Below are 25,707 nucleotides of genomic sequence, written 5' to 3'. Positions count from 1 at the left end.
ACTCACTGAAAAGTGGAAGATATCTGGGAACTCTGGGAGTGGCAGGAGTGTTGACCCGCTCCGAACAGAAGAGCCGAAATTTTGCGTCAATTATGCAATTTAAAAAAAGAATCATCATATTTTTTTCTGAAATTCATGTATACTCTACGATTTAGGGCACGAATATACAAATCCCATAAATGGGAAGGGGAAAAACCGTATCATAGTTTGGATAGAGCGCGAAAGCAAAATTTTGTATGAATTATAAAAGGACGTCTCATTTAGGTTTTTATTCTTTTGACAAAAAAATAAAATAGAAAACATTGGGGCTGTACCCATCTTCCCTCTCTTCGCTTTTCCTTTTTCTTTCTTCCTCCCTTTCCCCTCTTTCATTTTGGTGCGTTTTTTTTTTGTTGCCGAGGGCGACCGCCCCCATCGCTTCCCCCTAGCTGGCTACGCGCCTGTTTTATTATGGTGCTCCTCGTTTGAGGTGAATCTTAAACGGAATTCCTCAAACCTTCACCAATTTTTAGTACTACTTTTTACAACAAACTTTTCTTCAGGGTGAACTTTCGCTTCTTTTAAAAAGGTATACACTTTAACACACACCCCACCCCGCTCCCATCTATTACGGACATGCCCATACAATACATGAACGGAACCGTACATCGTATAGCTCCATGATGGGCCCGTTGCAGAAAGAGTTGCAATCAAACGAACTCTAAAAATTACGCGCAACTTGATTTTCAACCAATCAACATCGCGCATTTTTGACTTGCAAATGATTTTTTGACTCTTTCTGCAACGGACCCCAGACCAGTAACATAACAAAGAAAAAAATACGAGACACGATACACAAACGCACCCTTACACACACACCATGGACCTCTATGTCCAGCACACAAAACACACACAGGACCTGTCCAGCATTTACACCCTATGCCGCCCTATGGCTATGCCTACGGCCAGTGCAAGAAATTTGATTTCGCAATCAATCGCACATGTGTGTTGTTTGTACACAAAGCTGACGCTGAGCACGTGTGTAATTCTACCACACATCTCGAACAGTCGAACTACACATTTGCAATGTGAACTTAATTTAAACGAAGAAGAATTTCCGATGGCGACGAAGCGCGACAGCTTTTCAAAGCTCTCTATTTTACAGAAGAGGAAAATGCTGCAACAAATGAAGAGGCCACCAGTCTACTACGAGCCGGAGTACGGCTCCAGGCCAGCGCCAGGCCCAGTCCCACTCTCAGTCTGATTATTGAGTCGAGTTTTGGCGATTTGACATCAGCTACGGGTTCGAAGATTGCAGCAAGCAACGACGTTGTGTTCGAGCAGATCCCGTTGGTGCAGAGAGAGGTAAGGCGCGCCTAAGGCTAAGCCTAGGCTTTATTTTTAGTTTATACTAAAAACTTTGGTCTCTGTTAAATTGGTTGTTCCGCCACCAATTACTGTTTAGTGTTGGGCCTGTGGCTGTGACAGTGTGAGTGTTGGCTCGATCCACTTACAGAGAAATTAAAAAAAATATTTTTACACTTAGTTTCCATTAGGGGTCATTCTGGCAACAACTTGTTTAGGGCCCAAAATGTGTAAATGATGCCTGTGTAAAACTTGTTTAGGGGGTGTCTTGAAATACATGTAATTTGGTCACGCAGATGTATAGCAATACATTTGACTGCCCCCCCCCCCCGGTGATATTGTTCATAGACATCAGCGGCATGAGTTTTTGACTACATTTGGAACGAGTTGAATTAGAGTCCCAAGCAAGGTAAGCAACACTAGCTTTATATTGGGAGGAGAGAGCTACAGGTCACAGTAGGTGGTTTCAGACTGCCTCGAAGTTCGCCAGTTCAGTATTCTCTGATTGGGAAATTTACCCCGATCAGAAAATACCAGGTATTTTGGTAATGTGAAAGCAAACTACGCGTAATCTCCCCGAAAGAAAATACCCGCTAAATAGTAGGTACTTGGCGAAATTACGAGAACTTTCGTGGGGATTTTTCCAAGGTCGCAGGTATTTTGGCGATGTGAAAGCAAATTACGGGAACTTTTATCCCAGCGTGTCGTTGGGCGCGGCGGCGTGGGTGGCTGCTGGGCTAGAGATTTTGAATCTCCCGCCTTGCCTGATTATCAGACCACACTGCGCATGCTCGTAACTTCGGGAACTTATCCCGAAGGATGTGTTTCGGGGCGGTGTGAATGCAGGAATAATTAACGGGTATTTTTTAGCCTTAAAAAGTTCTCGTAATTTAACGGGGATTCTTGTGATCGAGGCGGTTTGAAACCGCCTAGTGATTCAGTTCGGTTACAGCCCGATAGACCGCGGGTCCGATAGACCGCGGGCCCGATAGACCGCAGGTCCGATAGTCCGCGGTGTGTGTAAAATTATGATCAGGACAACATAGTGAAATCCATGTCATCAATAGGTCAAAAGGTCATTGATACGAGTCCATGGGGTTCTATAACGATGACCCACAGGACAAATCGCCCCTGACGTCTACTTCAAGGAAAATATCATCTCCATATTTTTATCGTCGGGGACTACACCCCCACCCCCCCCCCCCGGAAAAATGCCCTCTTGACGCCATACGGAGCCTCTAAAATGCCATCGACTTGACGACATGGCGAGATACTTTATCTTGCCATGTCGACTAAATAAGCTTATTATGTCCGCATGGCGAGATACGTTATCCTGCCAAGTCAGTCCACTTATAAAAAGTTATATGTCAACATGGCGAGATATTGTATCTTGCCAAGTTGACTTAATTATGTTACATGTCAACATGGCGATATATCGGGATTCTAGCTTGCCGGAAATTGTACACTTCATATCTCGCCATGTGGACATATCGACTTGACAAGATAGAATATATCGCTATGTCGAAATAATAAGCTTATTAATTACTTTAATAGGCGGCGGAAGCGGGGGGGGGGAGGGCTTTCCCCCCTAAATTTGAGGTGGGAGGACGGTCCCCCCTAAATTTTTAGTTGAGAACCTTTTTTTGGTCGTCAATTTCTTTTCTACGCCCCCCCCTAAATTGAGGTAGACCACCCTAGAATATTTTTGCCCCCCCCCCTAATTTTGGTTGATAACCTTTTTTTTCCTTGTCAAAATATTTTGGTGGTCCCTCCTAAAATTTTGGTTGATTTGCTTGTCAATTTTTTACCTGTGTCCATCCCAAAATTTCAGGTGGATCCCCTAAATGTTTTGCCTTCGGCCGCCAATGATTAATTAAAACATGGTAAGTACCACGCCATGTCGTCACGTTGAGGCATTTTCACAATGATTATTTTCATAATTATCTGGGGTTAAAAAAAATTCATTGTCTGGAGAGTAAATCTCTTGGGGGGGGGTAACAGTCCCCGGCGTTAAAAAAATATGGGGATAATATTTTCCTTGAAGTAGTTGTCAGTGGGTGATTGCCCTAATTGGGTTATTGTTATAGAACCCATGCAGGCGCGGATCCAGGATTTCAAGGGGAGGGAGGGGGAGCAAATTTGACCTGATGTATGGCGCCAATGTGTACTTTTAGAAAAATGGCGCCCACTCCCTCCCGGCCAGGCTAACTTAAATTATCTTATAATCACATAAAAAAAATAAAGACCACTTTTTAATGTGTTCTTGAAAAAAAAATCTATGAATACAAAAATACCAAAAGGTAGGGGGGACACAGGGGCGGTTCCAGCCTTCGCCAATAGGGGGCAGGGGGTGGGGCGGAAATTTGTTTCAGCCATATTTTCCCTGATCGGCAGCTCGAAGATAATTTTTGTTTGTTTCTTTGAAGGGGTAGTCCTCATTAGTCACTTCTTGGCTTTATTCTTATAGATTAATACATAATATCATAATCCTCATTTATATGATGCGAGCGCGAAGCGCGAGCTAATTTTTGGGGATATTTTATGTATTTTTTCCTAAAATTCGAACTGATTCTGGGCAATGTTTGTTATCATGAAAAAGACATGTATGCAACTTAATAATAACTACGAACGCAAAGCGCGAGGGGAAATGAACTGATGAAAAAGATACCTGTTAAAGTAGCATTTAACAATCAAACAATGCAAGCGCAAAGCGCGAGCTGAATCTTTTTGAAATTTTCACCCAAAGAAAGGAAATTCTAAGCACTTTTTTAAACTCAAGCAGAATAGGTATATGAGTAAACGATTAAAGCAAGCGCGAAGCGCGAGCGGAAAATTTCTAGATTTAGTCCTATAATATTTACTGAACGAGACACTCTATTCATGATTTGTAAATCTTAAAAAATATGAGCATTAAAAAAATTATACGTTTTTACCTGGTACCTGTTAAGGACTGCTTGCACTTGCCATGAAGGCGTCACATAATTATTTCAACAATCAAAAAATGCGAGCGCGAAGCGCGAGCTGAACATTTTTGAACTTTTTAAAAGAAAGAATGGAAATTTTCAATCAGTTTTTGTAATCGTGAACAGGATAGCTATGTAATTTAACGAATGATGCGAGCGCGAAGCGCGAGAAGAAAAAAAATCGAGATTTTGACCTAAAAGTGGGCCACTCTGTTCATGTTTTGTAAATCATCAAAAGGATGAGTAATATGGCGTATTCCTAGAATCCTACATTAATAATGCGAGCACAAAGTGCGAGCAGAAAATTTTTGATATTGTGATCTGACACTAGATAATGATTTAAATTACAGAACAAGTTGGGTATCTGAATAAACATGCGCGAGCGTGTTTCATATTTAGACCTAGAATCTAGACATTCTAAATACTTTAATCATGAAAATCATGAAACTTTGATAGTCCGATCTGAAAAAAAGAGTCAATTTCAGCTTTATATTTCTAGCACTTTGTAGAAAAATTGTAAGGTGGATATGGATCGCACTTAAAAAAGAGCTGATATTATTATTACTTTGAGTTTTGACATAGGACCGGGACATCCTTACGACATGCCATCATATGAAAATGATGACTATCTTCCTATTCATCTTGATAAGCACGAGATGAAATGAAGGGAGAATTTAATTATTATATTGATATCATATTTATTAATGCCTAATAAGGCGCGAAATCTGATGATATCATGGCATAAAACTGGACATTTCACTTTTGTTATTATGAATAGGATGCATCAGTTTATATATTTTCAACCATTAATGCGAGTGCAAGTCGCGAGCTATAATTTTTGATAAACTGTCATGAAAAGGGGATTTTTAGTAGTTTGTTGTATAAACAATATTGAAACATTTATATAACTCGCCAATCAAATTGCGAGCGTGCAGCGCTCTAGCTGATGCGCCTTACAATCAGACCAGAAAAGGGATATTTTGACAACTTTATGGATTACACGAAAATATAGGTACCTGATAAATCAAAATTTGCGAGCGCGTATCGCAAGCAGCAAATGTTAACATTCAAACCATAAAATTTACATTTTTACAGAGCACTTTTTAAAAACCAATTGTAAATTACACAAAATAATGAAAGTTCGATTTCCGAGGTGAAATATGTGTTGTATATTGACTTCCAAACTTGATATTCGAACTCCATATTGAACAAGATATGTAAATCACCTAATAGGCAATGTGAGCGCGAAGCGCGAGCGAAAGTTTTATATAGTTGCACGAAAGATTCTTTTTATTTTCCAAGTCTTCCCCTCATCTTATTTTATGCCTTCGTCGTCCTTCTCTTCCTTTTCTCTTCTCTTTCTCCTCCTTTTTTCCTTCTTTCTTTCCTTTTTCTTTTTTTGCTCCGCCAAGAAGGGGGGGGGGAGCTCGGCCCCCTGGATCCGTCTATGGGGACAAGGGGCGGAAAAAAAGGTTATCAACGCCAAAGTAAGGTCATCTTGTCCCAAAATACATGTTTTATTTCGATTTAGAATGATGTATTTCTATGATTATCAAAGACCAAAATAGTAGGGACATTTGATATTGTGTCCCCCCTACTATTTTGAGTAGGTGCATGGGACACGTCCCCCCTGGGATTTCCGCCCATGATGTAAAATCAATGGGAGCGCGAAGCACGAGTGATTGGGGGGGGGGGTGCAATTCGGTTTAACTTCTCACCAGAGTAGGCCCTACTAGAATATTGTGAACGGGAGCTGTAGTTTCTGTACTATTGTTTTAGTATACCCTTCAATATTATCAATGATAACCTCTAGGAAATATGCAATCTCGACTAATTATCCTCATCAGTGGCGTATTTATTCAGCATTGGTGCAGGGGGGGGGGGCGAGGGCACCAAGATAAAAAAATAAATGAAATGGGGTGGGGGTAGACGTTAAAGAAAATCTGAGATTTTATTCTTAAAAAACACATTGAGGTATCTCACAAGGCCTAAATAAATAATGAGAACGCGAAGCGTGATCGGATTTTTTTTTTTCCTGTATTTTATCCTGAAAGCCTAATTCAGGGGCGGACCCAGCTTCCGCCAATAGGGGAGGGGCCATTTTTTTCTCCCATATTTTCCCCGATCGGCCGCTCAAAGTTGATTTGCCCAAGTGTCGTAATGAGCCAACAATTTCGAGGGGGCTTGATATGGCGTATCGCATAAAATTAATAAGAAGTTGGCAGTGAGCGAAGCGAGCAAGCAAATATGTTGACACTTTTATTACAAAAATACAAGGTTGTGATAGATTTTGACATAATATTCGGAAAATAATAGTATATTTCATCCTAATCCCTTTCCTTTTCTCTCTATTTTTTCTTAGCCTTGATTCTCTCTTTTTTTTTATTGGGGGGGGCAAACGCCCATGTCCTAACAGTCATTTCCTAGATTTACTTTATAAGCAACGTAAATGTGTTATAATCTCATAAGCCATATGCAAGCTAAAAATTAAATTTCATGTATATCGTCCTGAAAATTTAACATTCTGGGCAATGTTTGAGAACCTGAACAGGACGCGTATGTAACTAGATAATTACCATGTTAAATACTGGTCGAAAAGTTAGTCATCAAGACGATACATATTTCAACGATTAAACTGAAAATTTTTGATATTCCAACCTAAAAAGATGAGATTTCAAATCCCCCAATGGGACATTCGACATTCATTTCCATCTCTCCCTTATCTTTCTTCCCATCTTTCTCTCTTTTTAATATTATTCTCTTCCTATTTTTTCTTCTTCTTTTCCTTTCTTTTCTTTTCTTTCTTTTCCCTCTTCCTCTTTTTTCTCTTTCCCATTACTTATCCCTCTTTCTTTTTCTTTCCTTTCCCCTTTTTTCTCTTTTATTTTTTTCTTCTCTCCCTCCCCTTCCACTCTCTCTGTTTATTCTCTTCTTTTCCCCTCTTCCTCTATCTCTCTTTTTTCTTATCTTTCTTCCCATCTTCCTCTCTATTTAAATATTCTTCTCTTCCTTCCTCTTTTCTTTTCTTCTTCTTTTTCCTCCTTTTCCTTTCTCCTAGCTTTCTTTTCTTCTCTTTCTTTTCCCTCTCTTTTTTCTCTTCTTTCTCCCTGTTCTTCTCCCTTTTTCTTTGTCTTTCCTTTCCCCTCGTACTCTCTTTTCTATTATCTTCTTTTCCCATCTTCTCTCTCTTTTTATTCTCTCCTTTTCCCCTCTCCCCCTCTTTTTCTTGAGCGGGGGGGGGGATGGGTGAGGCAGTTCCCCCTCGCCCCCCCCCTTGGATCCGCACCTGATAGAACCCCATGGTCTCGTATCATTTGACCTTTGGACCGCTCGATGACATTTGATATATCTGATCATAATTTGACACGCACTGCGGATTATCGGACCCGCGGTCTATCGGACCCGCGGTCTAACGAACCCGCGGTCTATCGGACCCGTGGACTATCGGACCAGCGGTCTATCGGACCCGCGGACTATCGGACCCGCGGTCTATCGGACCCGCGGTCTATCGGGATGTCCCCTTCAGTTCACTGTTAGACTACCAGCAGTACCAGGCATGGCACAGCTAGGTGATGCCAAGCAAATGATAATAACATTAAAAAATCAATAGATAAATTTGAAGTGAATGAACGAGAAGTCTAAATACTTGTTATTTTTGGTGTAGGGTGCATAGGGAACTCTTTCCATTTTTTATTTCAAAAGTGATATTTCAAGGAATGAAAAAAAAACTGTAATGCGAGTGATCTACACAGGATTTTTATAAACTGGGAGTTTTATACCGGTGAAACAGTTTTAGGCCTAGAGGGATCTATTCTCTACTCTGTGTTCTAATTCTATGACTATGTGTGTCTTAATGAATGAAATAGATTTGTGCAATGGAAAAGTCAAGCAATCAATGTAAAATTTGATAATGTAAAATTAGATAATGTAAAATTAGCATATTTATCAAATAACATTGAAACAATTTTTTAAGATTATATCTGACCTTAAAGGGGAAGTTCACCCTGACAAAAAGTTTATTGTAAAAATAGCAGAAAAAATAATAAAAGATATTGCCGAAGGTTTGAGAAAAATTCATCAAATAATTAAAAAGTTATTAGAATTTCAATTATTTGATTTGTGACGTCATATGCGAGCAGCATTCCTACATAGCGAATGGTAAAAAATCAATGAAATGTCATTTTCTCAGAAAATTGAAAATGGTTTTTACTGTAACTTTTGCATATCAATAGACAAATCGTTTCACACCCGATCATGAAAAGAAAACAAAATTAAGTCATCAGGAACCATACAAAATTTGAAATTCATACATTTTATATTACATAACACATGGGGCAGCTGCTCGTTTATGACGTCACAAATCCAAAATTTTGAACTCTAATAACTTTCTTACTCTTTAACGGATTTTCCTCAAACCTTCACAGATATTTTTTACTATTTTTTCTGCTATTTTTACAACAAAGTTTTCTTCAGGATGAACTTCCCCTTTAACACCACAACTATTTTGGGGGGAAGATAATCTTGTAATGATATGAAATGGGGTCTAGAGGCATTCCCTTTGGGGAGATGAACCAAGCTGAAGATAAGCTTTACATGCTTTTCCTTTGTTTATCATATTTAGAAAGTTACACATTACGTACAGGTTTTAATTACCTACCACATGCATGCAAAAGTGAATGCATGGTTAGAATTACATTAACTATATCCCAGGTAAATCAAGTTATCGCCTTATATTAACTGGAATGAACCTATAGCCTGAATATTTGCATACTTTTATACATAGGTAAGACCGTAAGCATAGTATTAAAAGAAAGAAGGTTAGCCTTGGTCCTACCTAGGCTACATGTACCGGTACATTGTATGATGTAATTATTCTAATTTTCCTTTCTGAAGTCTGGATTTTTTTATCTTTTGTCAGGTGGAACTTGAAGTGTTCAGTGAAAGCAGTGTTGTTCAAAGAGAGAAAGTACATCCATGTACACTACAACATGAACCCCATGCAAGTGAAGTTGAGATTCAAGCAGGTATATTATACGTTTTGAGTAGTTTACAAATCCATATAAAATTGCCTCCTGAAATGTGGCATCAAGGGCAGGCAAACTCAAACAAAAATCGATTTTAAAAAGACGGAGGTTGATATTAGGTAATTTTAACATGTTGTAAACATTGTATTTATGGAAGCAATTTAGTTGTTTTTATATGGTCTTAAGTGAAGTTGAAGGATTTAGATGATTTCTTTTCCCTTTTAAACTTTTATTAAACAAAAGGTACTGATGCAATTATTTGCATATTATAGAGCCCTCTCTGATTTATATTCTTTATGATGTTCCACCTCTTTAAAATTCTGCTAACATTTATTGGAGGACTATCTCTAAATGAATGATGGGTGAAAGGTTTGATCTAAAAATGATTGAATTTGTTGTTTAATTTTTGGTTCTTTAAACATGCTTACAGGTGGCTACTCAACAGAAGTAGATTTCCCTTTCAAAAAGTCGGATTGTTACATTTCTGAAGTCGATATTAACTTTAATTCACCAGGTATGTCTTTGAAAACTTTTTCATGAAGATCGATACAATTACAAAGTACATTTGCATATACATGCAGTGATTGCAGTCTATAGTTTGCATGATATATGTGTATGAATTTGTATCTCATTTTTTGAGCCTGCCAATTTCCTGAAGACTCTTGTAAACATGAGTTTCTCCCATTGGTACCCACCACTAGCTTCAGGGAAAAAATTAGTTCATATTTTATCTTCGCCGGATATTTTTTGAAGAAATTGAAAATTAAAGGAAAGGTTAGAATAATAAAGTTTCCATGTGCACTGTGACCTATATAGCTGCCATCTAGGATTTTTCAAAATGGTCGCCCAAAACAGAGTTTTTTACTCAGCTTCTGAGTAACCTAGAATCATGATTTTGACACCAAATCCATCTATTATGAGGTCAAGAAATCTATTCATATCAAAATAATCAACTTAATTCAAGAAAGAAAATCATTTTCATGATATTTTCTGCCTTTTCTATGTAGCTGCATGAGGTTCACAAACTTCAACAAAGAATTTTGACTAGAAAATTACTTAAAATTGGTAATTTATTCAAAATTTATTCATTATCACCAAGAAATGCTTTATTAGTTGGTCAACTTTTTATTTTTTTCCTACATCTGGTGGAGCTACATGAGAGTCACCAAACTTCCACACAGAATTTTAAAATGTTGACTAGAAAATAATGCTAGTTTATGTGATATTTATGCAAAATTTAATAATAAATCACAAAAAACACTTATTTCTCCTTCATTTGTCAATTTCAATTTTGTTTGCTTTATATGATAGCTCTAGGTGGGGGATGCAAAATTAGAAACTCATTAAATATGCTACATGTTTTTCATGCATGTTTTTCAAGTCTTGTTCCATCTGATAGCTACATGGGGTTCACCAAGGTTTTACACAGAATTCAAAAATTTTGACTAAAAAATTATTTATGCTTTATTTACAATTTTTTTTCACAAATCACAAAAAATGTTTTTTTCATTTATTCATCAATTTCAATTCTGTTTCCTCAATTTATGTCGCCAATACAGTAGGATTTACGCCAATACAGTACGCCAATACCTAGGATTTTCCACAGGGGGGGTAAAACCGTCCGCCAAAAAAATTGACAAGCAAAAAAAAGGTCTTCAATTACAAATAAAGGATTTCGTACCAGAAAAAAATTGACAGGCAAAAAAAAGATCTTCAAGCTCATCAGGGGGGCAAGGATACGTCCTTTGCATGGGTTGTGGCTTGTAGGTACATGTATGCTAGTGCACCAATATAATTCACTACATTGTCAACTGGGCTGAAGTTAAAAATTGCGTTAAATTTCTTTGCGAGTTGGCGGATGAGCTCCACATCATTGATGTGCTAGTATTGTATTAATTTACCTTTTTAAAGTCAATGATTAAGCCCACCAGTTGCTGAAGTAACCTTATTTTATGATTTGGCCTGATAACATGTAATACAACTACTACTACTACTAGCATCATTAGTGTATGAAAAGTAGGAATGGAAATATTTCCAAAAAAAAATAAGGGAATAGTCTTGTGTATCATTTGACAGAAACCCAGATTCATTAAGTTGTGTATGTGGTATTAATGACCATGTGCCATCCATTGACCACCCATTAACAAAATAGATGTATCAAATAAACCCATATTGATGTTCTGAAAGTATTATTTAGACAGATATTTGTCTCTAAATTATTTTGGAATTTGTTCTTCCTGAAATGCAAAACAAGAGTATTTTCCTAATTTTGTATTCAAGGAAATTTAAAACTTGATAAAACCTTTCATTGATACTTCTCTGCAATCAAGACAGGAAGTGCCTAATTACTGTGTCAAAGTTGCTCTAAGCTGATTTGAATGAGTTCTAATCCTCTTTTTGTCACCTTGTACAATAGTGTGAGGGTAAGTGTGCCTCAATAGACTCCCAAATTTAATCCCTCTTTTGTCAAAAGTAAACATCTGTGGGAGTCAAAGTTCTTCTCTTGGTAATGATGTTGAAAACATCCAATACTCATATCTTCAGATTCAGATTCATTTATTATTGATCCATGATAATTGGCTCCACTTTATATGTTTGTCATTTTGCCTCCGAAGAAGATTCTGCTAGGATCAAAAGTTTAAGCCCCTTTTGACTCTCCATGATAAAATACATAGAAATTTGGCCTCCACTGGCTGTACATACAAATGATATAAATTGTACAAACACAAATGATAAAGTGGGCGAATATATTGGAAAAAAAATACACATAAACAATTCAAACATATATTGCAATACGACATAGAAGGGAGATGTCAAATATATATATATATCATTATGAAGCTAAGTTTCCCCTATTTCTGTTGGCATATTCAACTGAAAATTTATTTCTGGTGATTTTTGTGGGGTTTGTACTTTGTAGCAATGTCAAAATTGATATTTCCCCAAATATTACCATTTCACTAAGCTACATAAATTTAAAGTGAGTTTAAGGATATTACTTAATTTCATACACTTATTTGTATGATTAATTCTTAGAAAATATTTGGTTATATTTCTCCATTTTATAGCACCTTCCAGAATTCCAGGGGTGCTGCCTGTGGAGAATAATAAATGAATCACTCCAAGGCAAATCTAGCACCTCTGCTTCCCAGGGCCATGGCATCATAATGCTTTTTTTGTTCAGTAGAAAAATGCTCTTTGAGAGGTTTGAAGGCAAGGGGGTTAAGATCAGTGCAAATACAAATGGAAATCTATCCTTAAATTGTTTAAGGCAGGTTTTTAGAATGCTTAGTTAATAGGTTACCAAAACCTAGTTGATATCATAGGGATCTCTGAATGAATGATTAAGCCCACTAAACCATACAGTAGATCTGAAGCTTTAGGCAATAATTTTGTTAGACTTCTTTCAACAGTTCTGAGATCTACTGAAGTATTAATAAGTGATTTTAATTTGTATTTTATCTATTCAAGGTCAACCCTGAGGAAGAAAACGTCAGATGTTTTGCTGACATAGAGACAGAGTCTGACTCCTCTCATTGCTCTGAAGCTGTATCATGTACGTGTAGAAGGAACTTCAGCAAAAGTAAGCTATTTTTAAATTAAAATTTCACATAATGATCATTTTATGTTACATTTTGCCATTTTTTTTACCTGTACAAACCACAATGTAACTTGTAAGGTAATGACGATAACAGCAGGGCCCGCAGGGAGATCAGGTTTTGGAACTGCATGAGAGGCTACCCTACATGTAGTTATTAAATGAGCTACTATGGGCTAAGGAACGAATGAGAGCATTTGTCGTTTGATAAATCAATTGGAATCTTAATTTGTAACTGTCAATCTAGATTTAACCGTATGTTAGACTGACAAGAGTAATCTTGATTTGGTAGTCATTGCATTTTCATATTTATGTTGTCACTACACTTGGGAAATTAATTTTAAACTATGTCCATGTCACAATATCACAATTTAAAGGTATTGTTTAACTTTGTGAGCAGCCGATTTAAAAAATTCTAAAACCAAGATGAAACATGTGTACAAGTGCATGTATTAGAACTAATAAACCCTGAAAACAACCATTATTGAGAATGAAAAGCTAAAACTACAAGGCAAACCCCGATTTTGTAAATAGGCGTCTTATAGACACCTAAATAGTACACATAAGTGTATGGGATAAAATTAAGATGGTGTTTCCGGTCACTATATTTCAATTTTTGAAGCACTAAATAATTATTTTCGAACGCAATTTTTTTCTGGGCTTCATTTTTGTAACATATTACAGACACAGGTGGCAAGTGTGACCTTCTAGCTCATATTTTTTTAAAGTCAAACCAATGTTAACCAATCACTTTAAGGTCATTTCAGGTTAACTGGCATTTAAGGGGGGGGGGACTTGGAGGGTGTCCCCAACAATTTTTTTTTCACTATGCAGAGCTTTGCGCAATTTTTTTACTGCGCTGCTCCCCGACTTTTTCTTTTAAATATTGCACATCTTTTGTGATGCCTGGGTATGCGGTTGAGAAATAACACAACATTTTGAAAGCACATACATGTAAGACCTTCAATTGCTAACATAAATGTATGCACATTTTTCTTTTGTTAATGTTTTCTGCTATTATTGATTGTGAAAGGGTCAGGGTTGGCTAATTTAGATCACTTTGATTTAAATCACTTCCATTGAAACGTGTACAAATGATTGACAATTTTTTTATTTGTGGCTATTTTCTTTTTACCGGTAATCAAAATTGAAAGATTTTATCAACTTCATATCATCAAGACATGAATAAATCCTTCATATCTACTCTCCAAACAATTGAAATCATGTCATTAAAATCAGGATAATATTGCATTATAGCCTATAAAGTGATGAACACTCGCCTCCTACTCCACTTGCACTATGATTTTTAAAAAATCATTGATTTTAAATAACTTACATTGAAACATGTACAGATGATTGACATGTGGCAGTAATATTTTTTTACTCAAATTAGAAAGATTTTATCAACGTTATATCATCAAAACAAAATCCTTCATATCTACTCAAAACAATTGAAATCATATGTTTAAGACTGGTTGATCATGCAATATAGCCTATATTGGTTAAAGGACAATTCCACCCCAACAAAAACTTGATTTGAATAAAAAGAGAAAAATTGAACAAGCATAACACTGAAAATTTCATCAAAATTGGATGTAAAATAAGAAAGTTATGGCATTTTAAAGTTTCGCTTCATTTCACAAAAACCTGCACATCTCGGTCGGTATGCAAATGAGGAACTGATGACGTCACTCACTATTTCTTTTGTATTTTATTATATGAATATGAAATATTTTAATTTTCTTGTCATTGTCATGTGAAATGAAGTTTCATTCCTCCCTGAACACGTGGAATTCCGTTATTTTAACATTTTGTGCTTCAGGCAAGGAGGTCCTTACCGTTAAATTCGTACAAATCGAAATATTGTATAATTCAAACAATAAAAAACAAAAGAAATAGTGAGTGACATCATCGACTCTCTCATTTTGATGTAACTGGCTCGTTCATATAACTATTTTGTTAAAAATAAGCGAAACTTTGAAATGTCATAACTTTCTTATTTTACATCCGATTTTGATGAAATTTTCAGCATAGTGCTTGTCTGATATTTCTCTATTGATTCAAATCAACATTTTTCTGAGGTGGACTTGACCTTTAACATTTTATACGCAGCTGTACACCCGCAGCAATAATGGTACTCCAGAACAAAAAAAAATATAAAAAAAAGGAATTCAAAATAGTAAAAACTTAATGTATACTATCCTGCCTGAATAGCCAAGGCCTGTTCAGACTTTCTGTACAATTGTGCTCATTCAGCAGGTACACTGAGAAAGGTTCAATAATGCACAGAAAATGCTCCTGCCAATCTTCAAAATCATGGCAACAACCATATAGATCTAGTGCCCTTTGCCACAAATGAGCATTTACTTTTATACATTTCTCATTGAATGTGTTGAATTGAGTGCAATTATACACAAAATCTGCATTGTCCTTGGTTTTTGTCTCACCTGCATAGCAGAGTGAGACTATAGGCGCCGCTTTTCCGACGGCGGCGGTGGCGGCGGCGTCAACATCAAATCTTAACCTGAGGTTAAGTTTTTGAAATGACATCATAACTTAGAAAGTATATGGACCTAGTTCATGAAACTTGGCCATAAGGTCAATCAAGTATTACTGAACATCCTATTAGAGTTTCATGTCACATGACCAAGGTCAAAGGTCATTTAGGGTCAATGAACTTAGACCATGATGGGGGAATCAACATCAAAATCTTAACCTGAGGTTAAGTTTTTGAAATGTCATCATAACTTAAGAAAATATATGGACCTAGTTCATGAAACTTGGACATAAGGTGGATAAAGTATTACTGAACATCCTGGTACATTCATGCCCTGATGTTTTTGATGATTTTACAGAGCGAAATGCAGCCTGTCTGGAATTAGCGGCAATACTGAGAATGAAATGCTGCAGAAGTTATTGTCTTCATAAGATATAAAGAATAGATGCAAGGCCCGCAGAGGATTTCAGAACAAGACTCTAGCAGATCAGAGGCTATGGATTTTGCAGTACCTTATTGAACATCACAACTTTGTAAACATGGATGGAGACTCATCCTTGGGATTACTATGACCCGCTTATGGAAGATGGAGTCAGGGTTAGCAGGTAAATGTTTCAAGAGGTATCCTTTAAAGGTCAAGTCCATCTCAGAAAAATGTTGATTTGAATCAATAGAGAAAAAGCAGACAAACACAATGCTGAAAATTTCATCAAAATCGGATGTAAAAGAAGAAAGTTATGACATTTTAAAGTTTCGCTTTTTTTCAACAAAATAGTTATATGAACGAGCCAGTTACATCCAAATGAGAGAGTCGATGATGTCACTCACTCACTATTTCTTTTGTTTTTTATTGTTTGAATTATACAATATTTCCTGACCAAGATGTGCATATAACTGTTTTGTGAAATGAAGCGAAACTTTAAAGTGTCATTGCTTTCTTATTTTACATCCGATTTTGATGAAATTTTCAGTGTTTGCTTGTGGATTTTCTCTTTTTATTCTAATCAAGTTTTAATTGGGGTGGACTTGTCCTTTAACATGACTAGTACCATTCTTGTAAAATTAAATCATCATACGTACTTTAAACTTTCTTTTTTTTCACTTAATTTATTTATAAGGGATTATAGTTTTACATGTTGTCTCTTAGGATCTGGTTCTGCTATTATCATTGGTGCAGGAGCTAAACCCAGCAAGCTTATAGAGGACAATTTTTTGGTTCACTTGATAGTCACAGATGTCTTTTCCCAAACATTACAATTATTCAAGCACAAATTCAATGTGAAAAATGGGTCTCTGTGCTCATTTAGGAGATGGGGAAGGGGAGTCTGCTTGTTTTAATCTCAAACAAGTCCTTAACTTATTGTTATATGTGCATGCTGGAAAGAAAGATACATGTACATGTAATGAAGAGGAGTGCTGATATGATAAGACAACTGCAGGAGGCTTGATTGTGGGGATACAGAAAGTCAAAATCCTCCTTACAATGAAAGGTGCATTAAATTTATCGACAAATACTGGTCTAAAAAATGGACTTTAAAGCATTGAAATTGGACATATATAAGACCTTGGATATCAAAATTTAGTACACCCAACATTTCACCACCAGAAATGTGGTCACCTATTTCTTAACTCGGTCTTTCCATTGCTTGGCTTGGAATTTAGAACGTAGATAATTCACCCAAATAGAATTTCAAAGGGTAAAAATGACCAAGTACATGTACAAGTGTTACCAAGTTCAAATACGTGGAGGCAGGATATGATTGAAGGATCAAAGGTAATCAGAATTAATTGATTACATTTTAAAGTGATCACAATTTTAAAGCGATAGTGATTGTTGTACATGTGACCAGTGTAAATTTAGCTCAGGAAATAATATGATTATGTTTCTATTGATAATAATATTGTAGAAGATACATATTTATAGTTTCCTTTGCTTTAAATGTACCACCTCGGTATTCATTTAACCTTCAGAAGGATTGGTGACATCTCGTCCATCAAATCACCATCGTAAAGGACTTTGTTCTTTGTCTGTGATGATGTCAATGGTGTGGCTTAGTGAATTTGTCGATAAGTTTGGAGAGAAACTGCCAACCAACAACAAAATCCATCTTCTTCATGCCTTATACATGGAAATGTGTATTGGATTATGAAGGAGGATGTAGAAGAGCAAGGAGGTTCTGTTTGTAGTCAGCAATACTTCTTCCGCAAATGGAGAATGGAAATGTCTCATGTTACCATTCCAAAGGTAGGTGATTCTCGTGAGTATTTGCACTGTATATTTACTAATATTAACTATTATACCTTTAACCATAAATAACTGGGCTATTTCGATACCTAAGAAGACTGGGGTGGGGCTGATTCAGCCACTCCCCCCATATGATCTTGGCCATTGATCGCAATGAAAATCTGCACTCACATTACACATGGCATAATCTAAAAAATGGTAAAATCTAATTTTCAAAAATATTACGTTGCTAATAAATACTGCCAATTTATTATGCTAATTTATGCATAAAATAAAAACCTTTCTTCTAACTATCTAAATAAGGCCCTTAAATTTTGCTAAAAATTATTGAATATCGCAATTATTATTTTTGTATATATCATTTCCAGAATTCTGATTGATTTCTTTGTTTTTATTGATTTTTATGATGGAAATCTTTATTACACTGATCATGGACAACATGATATTTATTATGTTTAATCAGTGAAAGGAAAGTTGGTAATACATTTTTATAAATTTGGGCTAAAAACACTATTTGCATTGGATTTGAACAAAAATTCATGTTTTGGGGTTTGTATGCACTTACAAAATATTGGGTAATTTTGGAACCATGTATTCAGGGGTTGCAAGTTTATTCTCAAAAGTTGTGTGAGACTTAAAAATAAAAATTTAGTCAATGGCGCAGTCAGAAAATTTCACATGGCAGATATATCACAAAAAAATGTTGAGGGGAAATCTGAATCATAGGGTTAATCATAAAACCAGAGATTTTGCATTTTATTGAAAAATTTGAAATAACTTCCTATTTCTATCACATTTCATGAAGCTGTTTTGAGACCAAGTAGATTTGATATACTTGACTATGTATTCCCCAACATAAACACAGGTCTTTAGGTGATCTACAATAATAGAGCATACTTTGCTGGCTTTAGCAGTGCAGCTGCTACAATGGTACTATAGCACCCAACTATGATGATGTTAACTACTGTTCCTCGAAAAACTAAGAAAATATACATTGTGTAATTTTTCTCTTTATTTGTTCATTCCAGGTGAACCGGTTTTTGAAATGCGACATATGCACCAAACTGAAATCTTGCCTAGAGAAGACAACTGGCAGAGAAGAGAGACAAACTTTACTGCAAGAAAGAGAGTCACACCTTTTCCAGCAAAAGTAAGTTTCAATGAAATATTTAATAGTGTATATGTACATGTATTTAGATTTAATCATCACAGTCTTCCAGGATAAGTATTATTTATATGTCATGGATGTCAGCCCGGAAGACTAGCCTCCACAATTATCAATCTTTATTCACTTGCCATCTTTCTTCCCTCTTCTTTTGTGTAAATGTGGTATTTTCAAAGTATATGCAGAGATACGATGTTGAGGCAATTTAAATTCACATTTCAGTGGTACGCAAAAGTTGCAGGGATGAGAACATTCAACACCATATGTAATCCTGGATGTCCATCATGTAATCTAACAGAATGTATTCTAGAATTTGCAATTCCTATTTCTATCAGAAATTTCATGAAGCTTTTTTGTTTTAATAAGTAGAGAATGATTATCTTTTCTAATTTTGAAAACAAATACAGTTTGGAAGCAACATTGCATAGAGAACCATGTGATCTATGTATCAGTATTGTGCAGGTTTAACGGAAAAAAGTCATACAGTCACAGCGAAAGCAACTTTCCTTTCTTTTCAGTCATTGTTGTAGCTAGAAAATTGGTACTGTAAACAGCAAATGATATATTAACAGGCAAAGAGTAATGAGCTAAAAATTGATATTAAATTTTTTTCTGATGTCTTTTTTTAATTTATTATGTAAAATCTTTGTTTTTTTTCAACTTTTTGTTTTGCATCTTCGATGGACATCATCTGCAATTTATTCAGAATATAAAGAAAATATTATCACTTACTTTTACTGGTAATCAAAAAATGTAGAAATGGTGATATATTTATTGATTTGGCATTACATCACAATTTGCATTGGATCTGTAGAGGAAATCTTGTTTTGGAGCAGTTTTGGGCCTGATGCACACTTTACAAATGTTGTGCGCTGACTAAGGGGTTGCAAATTTGGTTTCAAAAGTTTAGCGAGACTTGAAAAAAACTTTCTTAGAATGAGTCAGCACCAGCTTTTCATGTTACAGATATAATGTAAAATTGTCTGGGAAAGCCCCCCCCCCTTTAGGATTAAGTTTTTGCATTTTCAATACTAAAAAAAGTAAGAAAGTACATTCTTATTCCATGAATTATAGAAAAACAAATAGTTATCAAGTATCACTGAAAATATGACATATGAATTCAGGACAATATTTTTCTCAATATTGGGCCGCTATTCTTTGACAATGTTCCATTTAATTATGTTTATTATCTTAACCCTATTTCGCCTGGGCTAATTTAGAATGGCATAGCCCGGGGAGACAGACCTGTTTTTGCTTTCCCCCTTCAAACCTCGGATGTTCATTCCGCCTGATCGCGACAAAAATTTGCATGCACACACGCAAGAAGTAATCTCCACAATTTGATTGTCATTTGTACTAAACTTAATTCAAATTTATGTTTAATCAATTAAATATGTTACCGTTATTAATACATTTAATAAAGAAGGTGGCTGTGAATCTTTAAAAATACCCACGAAACTGCTAAATTTTGATCTGGGCAGTCTAGACAGGATTATTATGAAATGGTTTAAAAATGGAAATTTTTAAAACTACTGTTTTTCATTGTTTTTCATTGGAAATCATCTGCAATTTTTTTCAGTCATAACTAACATGAATTCTATTGCTTTTAATCAGTAAAAATAAAAATCGTGATACATTTATTAATGTTAGCTGCATGCAGAATTTGCATTTGATTTGTACATGAAATCACATTTTTAAGCAAATTTTGTTCTTACATACACTTAATGTTTACGTAACATCGTAATTTTGTCTTAAAAGTTGCATGAGGCTTATTAAAGGAAATAAGTCATGAAACATCGCAGCACAATATTTTCTAGTAACAGATTTATCATGAAAGATGTTGAGAGGGCAAAAACAAATTATGAACAACAACCTATTTAAGCGGTAAGTACCGGTAAATGTGTAAAAGTAGCCAAATTAATCCTGCCAGTACCCACTTTCCTTAATTTGGGTTGATTGCAGCATAATGTGGTTCAATTTCTTGCTGAAGAAAGTAACCCATAGCTGGGATTCCAAACACTCAGAATTAATCACTTGTATCCCATAATATGTTCATGTGCACTATACCACTGTTAACTTGTATTGCCTTTGTAATAAATATTTAGACTTTTCTCATTGTAATATTTCAGGTCCATCTAGGTACTAAGCAGAAAAGGCCTCAACATCCATTATTAAAACTGGGAGATACGGTTGCAGTCTACTTAGAAGAGTTCAGTAATGAATGGCCGCGAGTGAGCAAAGTGTTAGAAATGACTGGAGACAGTGTGAAGCTGCATTAGTACTCAGGATCAGAAACGTCCACGTGGATATCGCCTACCACATCAGTTCGAGGACAGAAGGGTCAGCCGTACACGGGAGAAGTCTCTCTTCAAGAAGTCATTTCTTTCCCCTACAGTCTCACTAAAACAAACAAATTACCATAGGATATCCAGCGTCACGTGAAGAATACTTTGCATATTAGGTCTGTATGAACATACACTGTATTCATACCAATTTGGAATGAGTTTGTTTGTCCAGGACTCAAAAGCTGTATGTCTATATGGAAGCCACTTGAATTATGTGTTTTTGTGATATTACAATGTACCTATATTTTTCCACATTGGATATGGGGATAATTTCCAGGGTGTATCTTCACATGAGTTTGATCACCTACATGTATCTACATTTAGAAGAGATAAATGCACAATGATTGATAGAGAGTTGGTACCTGAAGTAGGTAATGATTTAACTCTAAATAGACTGGGCTATTTCTACGCCTAAGAAGACTGGGGGGGGGGCTGATTCAGCCCCCCTTATGATCTCGGCGGTCGATCGCGCAATCGCGACGAAAATTGGCACACGCATTACCCATGGCATTATCTACAAGACTATAACATCAAATTCTGCCAAAAAACTCATGTCTCATTAATTATGCTAATTTATGCGTAAAATCATAAGTTTGCTCTAATTAATAAAATAATGCCCCTGAAATCCAAATTTTTGTTTCACATACTCGAGATAGGCATCTGATCAAATTTATTTTTAAAAAAATTCAACATCACATTTATTTTCTTATGTATTCTATTGTTTTCTAAATTTCTTATGTATTTCTATGTTTTTCGACTTTTTGTTTTTTATTGTTTTTTCTATGGAAATTTTCGGGGACATTATTTTGACCATAAAAAAGATGAAATTGATTTATTTTAAGCAGTAAAAGGAAAAATAATGATATATTTATGAATTTGGCTTAAAACACTATTTGCATTGGATTTGTACACAAATTCACGTTTTTTGAGTAATTTTGGGTCTGCATGCACTTACGAAATGTTGCATAATTTCGGAATCGTATACGCGGGGGTCACAATTTTGGTCTCAAAAGTTGCGCGAAACTTGAAAGTAAAAAGTCAGTGAGCCACGCGGTCAAAAAATTTTGTGCGGCGGATTTATCGTGAAAAATGTCGAGGGAGGGGGGCGGAATCAGCTCCCCCCCCCCCCCCCCCGTCTTTTTAGGGTTAAGTTCCACTGCCAATGGAAAGTTTACCCTCCCAGTGCTCAAGAGGTAAGCTCCTTACCACGGAACTCATTATGCAGCATTTGCGTATACTGAACAGGCACAAATAACAATTTTCTGTTATGGCACATGTCAGTTATCTCTCAAACAAAAATTTAAAGTCAGACTATGTGAGAAAGAAATTATACATCAACTGGAACCATCTGAAATAGCAGAGCAAGACTATAGGCACCGCTTTTCCGACAGCGGCGGCGTCAACATTGAAATCTTAACCAAGGTTAAGTTTTTGAAATGTCATCATAACTTAGAAAGTATATGGGCCTAGTTTATGAAACTTGGACATAAGGGTAATCAAATATGACTGAACATCCTGCTTGAGTTTCAGGTCACATGACCAAAGTCAAAGGTCATTAAAGGTCAAGTCCACCTCAGAAAAATGTTGACTTGAATCAATAGAGAAAAATCAGACAAGCACAATGCTGAAAATTTCATCAAAATCGGATGTATAATAAGAAAGTTATGACATTTCAAAATTTCGCTTATTTTTAACAAAATAGTTATATGAACGAGCCAGTTCTCTCCAAATGAGAGAGTCGATTATGTCACTCACTATTTCTTTTGTTTTTATTGTTTGAATTATACAATATTTCAATTTTTACAAATTTGACGATTAGGACCTCCTTGCCTGAAGCACAAAATGTTGAAATAATGGAATTCCACGTGTTCAGGGATTAATGAAACCTTATTTCACATGACGATGACGAGAAAATAAAAATATTTCATATACCCGGTAATAAAATACAAAAGAAATAGTGAGTGAGTGATGTCATCAGTTCCTCATTGCATACCGACCGAGATGTGCATATAACTGTTTTGTGAAATGAAGCGAAACCTTAAAATGCCATAATTTTCTTATTTTACATCCGATTTTGATGAAGTTTTCAGTGTTTTGCTTGTTGAATTTTTCTCTTTTTATTCAAATCAAGTTTTTGTTGGGTGGACTTGTCCTTTAACCCTATCTAGGCCGGGGGGGGGGGGGGCCTCGGAGGCCCCCCCTAGACGAGTCGCGCGATATTTTCACCGCACAAAAGTTTTTGACAGTGCTGCTCGTTGACTTATTACTTTTAAGTCTTGCGCAACTTTTGAGACCAATTTTGCGTCATCCGGGTTCACGGTTCTGAAATTACGCAACGTTATGTAAGTGCATGTCAGACCAAAAATTGCTCAAAAACAGGATTTCGTGTACAAAGTTAATGTATATTGTGTTTTCAACCAAAAATCATAAATGTAGGATTAATTTGAGTTTGCTGGCCTAAATGTATGTATTTTATGCTGCTTATGATCTTAGAAGAGTCCCCAATGAATTTCATTGAAAAAAACAATGAAAAACAAAGGGTCCAAAAAACAAAGAAATACATAAGAAATTGCAAAAAACATAATACATAAGAAATTGATCTGATATCAAATTCTTTTCATGTACATTTGCTAAGAACATCACAAAGAGTTTCTATGCCAAAAATTAGAACATTTGGAGCTTTATTTATGGAGTTCGAGGAAAAAGTATGATTTCGCATACTAATTACGCATAAATTAGCATGATTACGTAATAACAATTCACATGAAATAAATTGCTATACACTTTTGTAGATTATATCCTAGACAACCTGCCTGCGGTCAACGGCCGAGATCTCAAGGGGGGGCCTGGGAAACCCCCCCCTCCAGGCCATATGAACTCCCAAAATACCCCAGCCTAGATAGGGTTAAAGAGAAATTCCAGTAGTTGCAGTAAACACTGATTTCATGAGAAAGTCTGTAAAACAAGGCTTAATTGTCAGTATATCATCGAGGATCTAGATCTGGTACAGTTACATTAACTGAACTTTGTGAAATCTTGAAATCTATGCTGAAAAATGTTCACACCGAAGATCCCCAACACAGATAAGCCCACGTGGGACAATGTATAATTATTGCTTAGGGCGTCCTACCCGATTCCTGTGCTTATTTGCTGATTTCTCAGCAATTACACAATTTCTTCCAGAATTCTTTGGCACATGCGTTTTATTTATACAAACAGACACTTTGGTGGTCATTTCATTGGATTCTGTACGAACTCATTTTGATATCGTTACCAAAACTAGCATTTACCTTTAAGGGTCAATGAAATTAGACCATGTTGGGGGAATCAATATCGAAATTTTAACCAAGGTCCAGTTTTTGAAATGTTGTCATAACTTGACCTAGGTCATAAAACTTAGACATAAGGGTAATAGTGTATCACTGAAGATCTTCCTTGAGTTTCAGGTCACATGATTGAGGTCAAAGGTCACTTAGGGTCAAACTATGGCCATGTTGGGGTTATTTGAGGAATTATCATAACTTTAAAACTTTATAGTTCTAGTTAATGAAACTTGGACATAAGAGCAACCGTGTATCCCTGAATATTATGTGTGAGTTTCAGGTCACATGACCAAGGTCAAAGGTCACTTAGGGTCAACAAACTTTGGCCATATTGGGGGTATAGGAGGAATTGCCATCATCCTAAGAAGACGGGGGGGGGGGCTGATTCACCCCCTCGACATTTTTCGCGATAAATCCCTCACTCGAAATTTTTTGACCACGTCGTTTGCTGACTTTTTACTTTCAAGTCTCGTACAACTTTTGAGACCAAAATTGTGACCCTGGGAATGCGGTTCCGAAATTACGCAAGATTTCGTAAGTGCATGCAGGCCCAAAATTACTTAAAACGTGAATTTGTGTACAAATCCAATGCAAATAATGTTTTTAGCCCAAAATTCATAAAATGTATCATTATTTTTCCTTTTACTGCTTAAAATCAATTAATTTTATCTTGTTTATGGTCAAAATAAAGTCCCCGATAATTTCCATTGACAAAACAATAAAAAATAAAAAGTCGAAAAACAAAAAATACATAAGAAATTTAGAAAACAATAGAATATATATATATATATATGTGTATATATATATAAGACATATATAAAAAAATACATAAGAAAATAAATGTGATGTTGAAATTTTTGAAAAATAAATTTGATCAGATGCCTATCTAGAGTCTATGAAACAAAAATTAGAAGTTTAGGGGAATTATTTCATTAATTAGAGCAACTTATGATTTTGAATTAGCATAATTAATGAGCAGTGAGACTTTTGACAGAATTTGATATTATAGTTTTGTAGATAATGCCATGGGTAATGCGCATGCTAATTTGCATTCCGATCGCGCGTTCGGCGGCTGAGATCATAAGGGGGGCTGGATGAGCCTCCCCCGTCTTTTTAGGCGTCGAAATAGCCCAGTCTATTTAGGGTTAAAAGTCTATGGATCTAATTCATGAAACTTTGTGTGTGTTCCAGGAACATGGCCAA

General features: G+C 35.9%; 1 long non-coding RNA gene across 3 annotated transcripts; it reads left to right on the top strand.

Annotated features, from left to right (window-relative positions):
- Nucleotides 1-766: 766 nt before the first annotated feature.
- Nucleotides 767-21,542, top strand: LOC121417047. 3 transcript variants are annotated; one of them, XR_005970304.1, is made up of 8 exons: nt 767-1,344; nt 9,226-9,331; nt 9,762-9,845; nt 12,803-12,914; nt 15,785-16,031; nt 17,398-17,684; nt 18,700-18,821; nt 20,966-21,542. It is a non-coding gene; the product is annotated as an uncharacterized LOC121417047 (long non-coding RNA). The 3 variants fall into 3 exon arrangements; XR_005970302.1 differs by having other exon boundaries at nt 770-1,344; nt 17,398-17,671; XR_005970303.1 differs by lacking the exon at nt 9,762-9,845 and having other exon boundaries at nt 771-1,344; nt 17,398-17,671.
- Nucleotides 21,543-25,707: the final 4,165 nt, after the last annotated feature.

Source organism: Lytechinus variegatus, chromosome 6, assembly GCF_018143015.1.
Source record: "Lytechinus variegatus isolate NC3 chromosome 6, Lvar_3.0, whole genome shotgun sequence".
NCBI classification, from domain to species: Eukaryota; Metazoa; Echinodermata; class Echinoidea; order Temnopleuroida; family Toxopneustidae; genus Lytechinus; species Lytechinus variegatus.
Note: the sequence above shows the minus strand (reverse complement) of the source record. Positions and strands in the feature narration are given on the sequence as shown.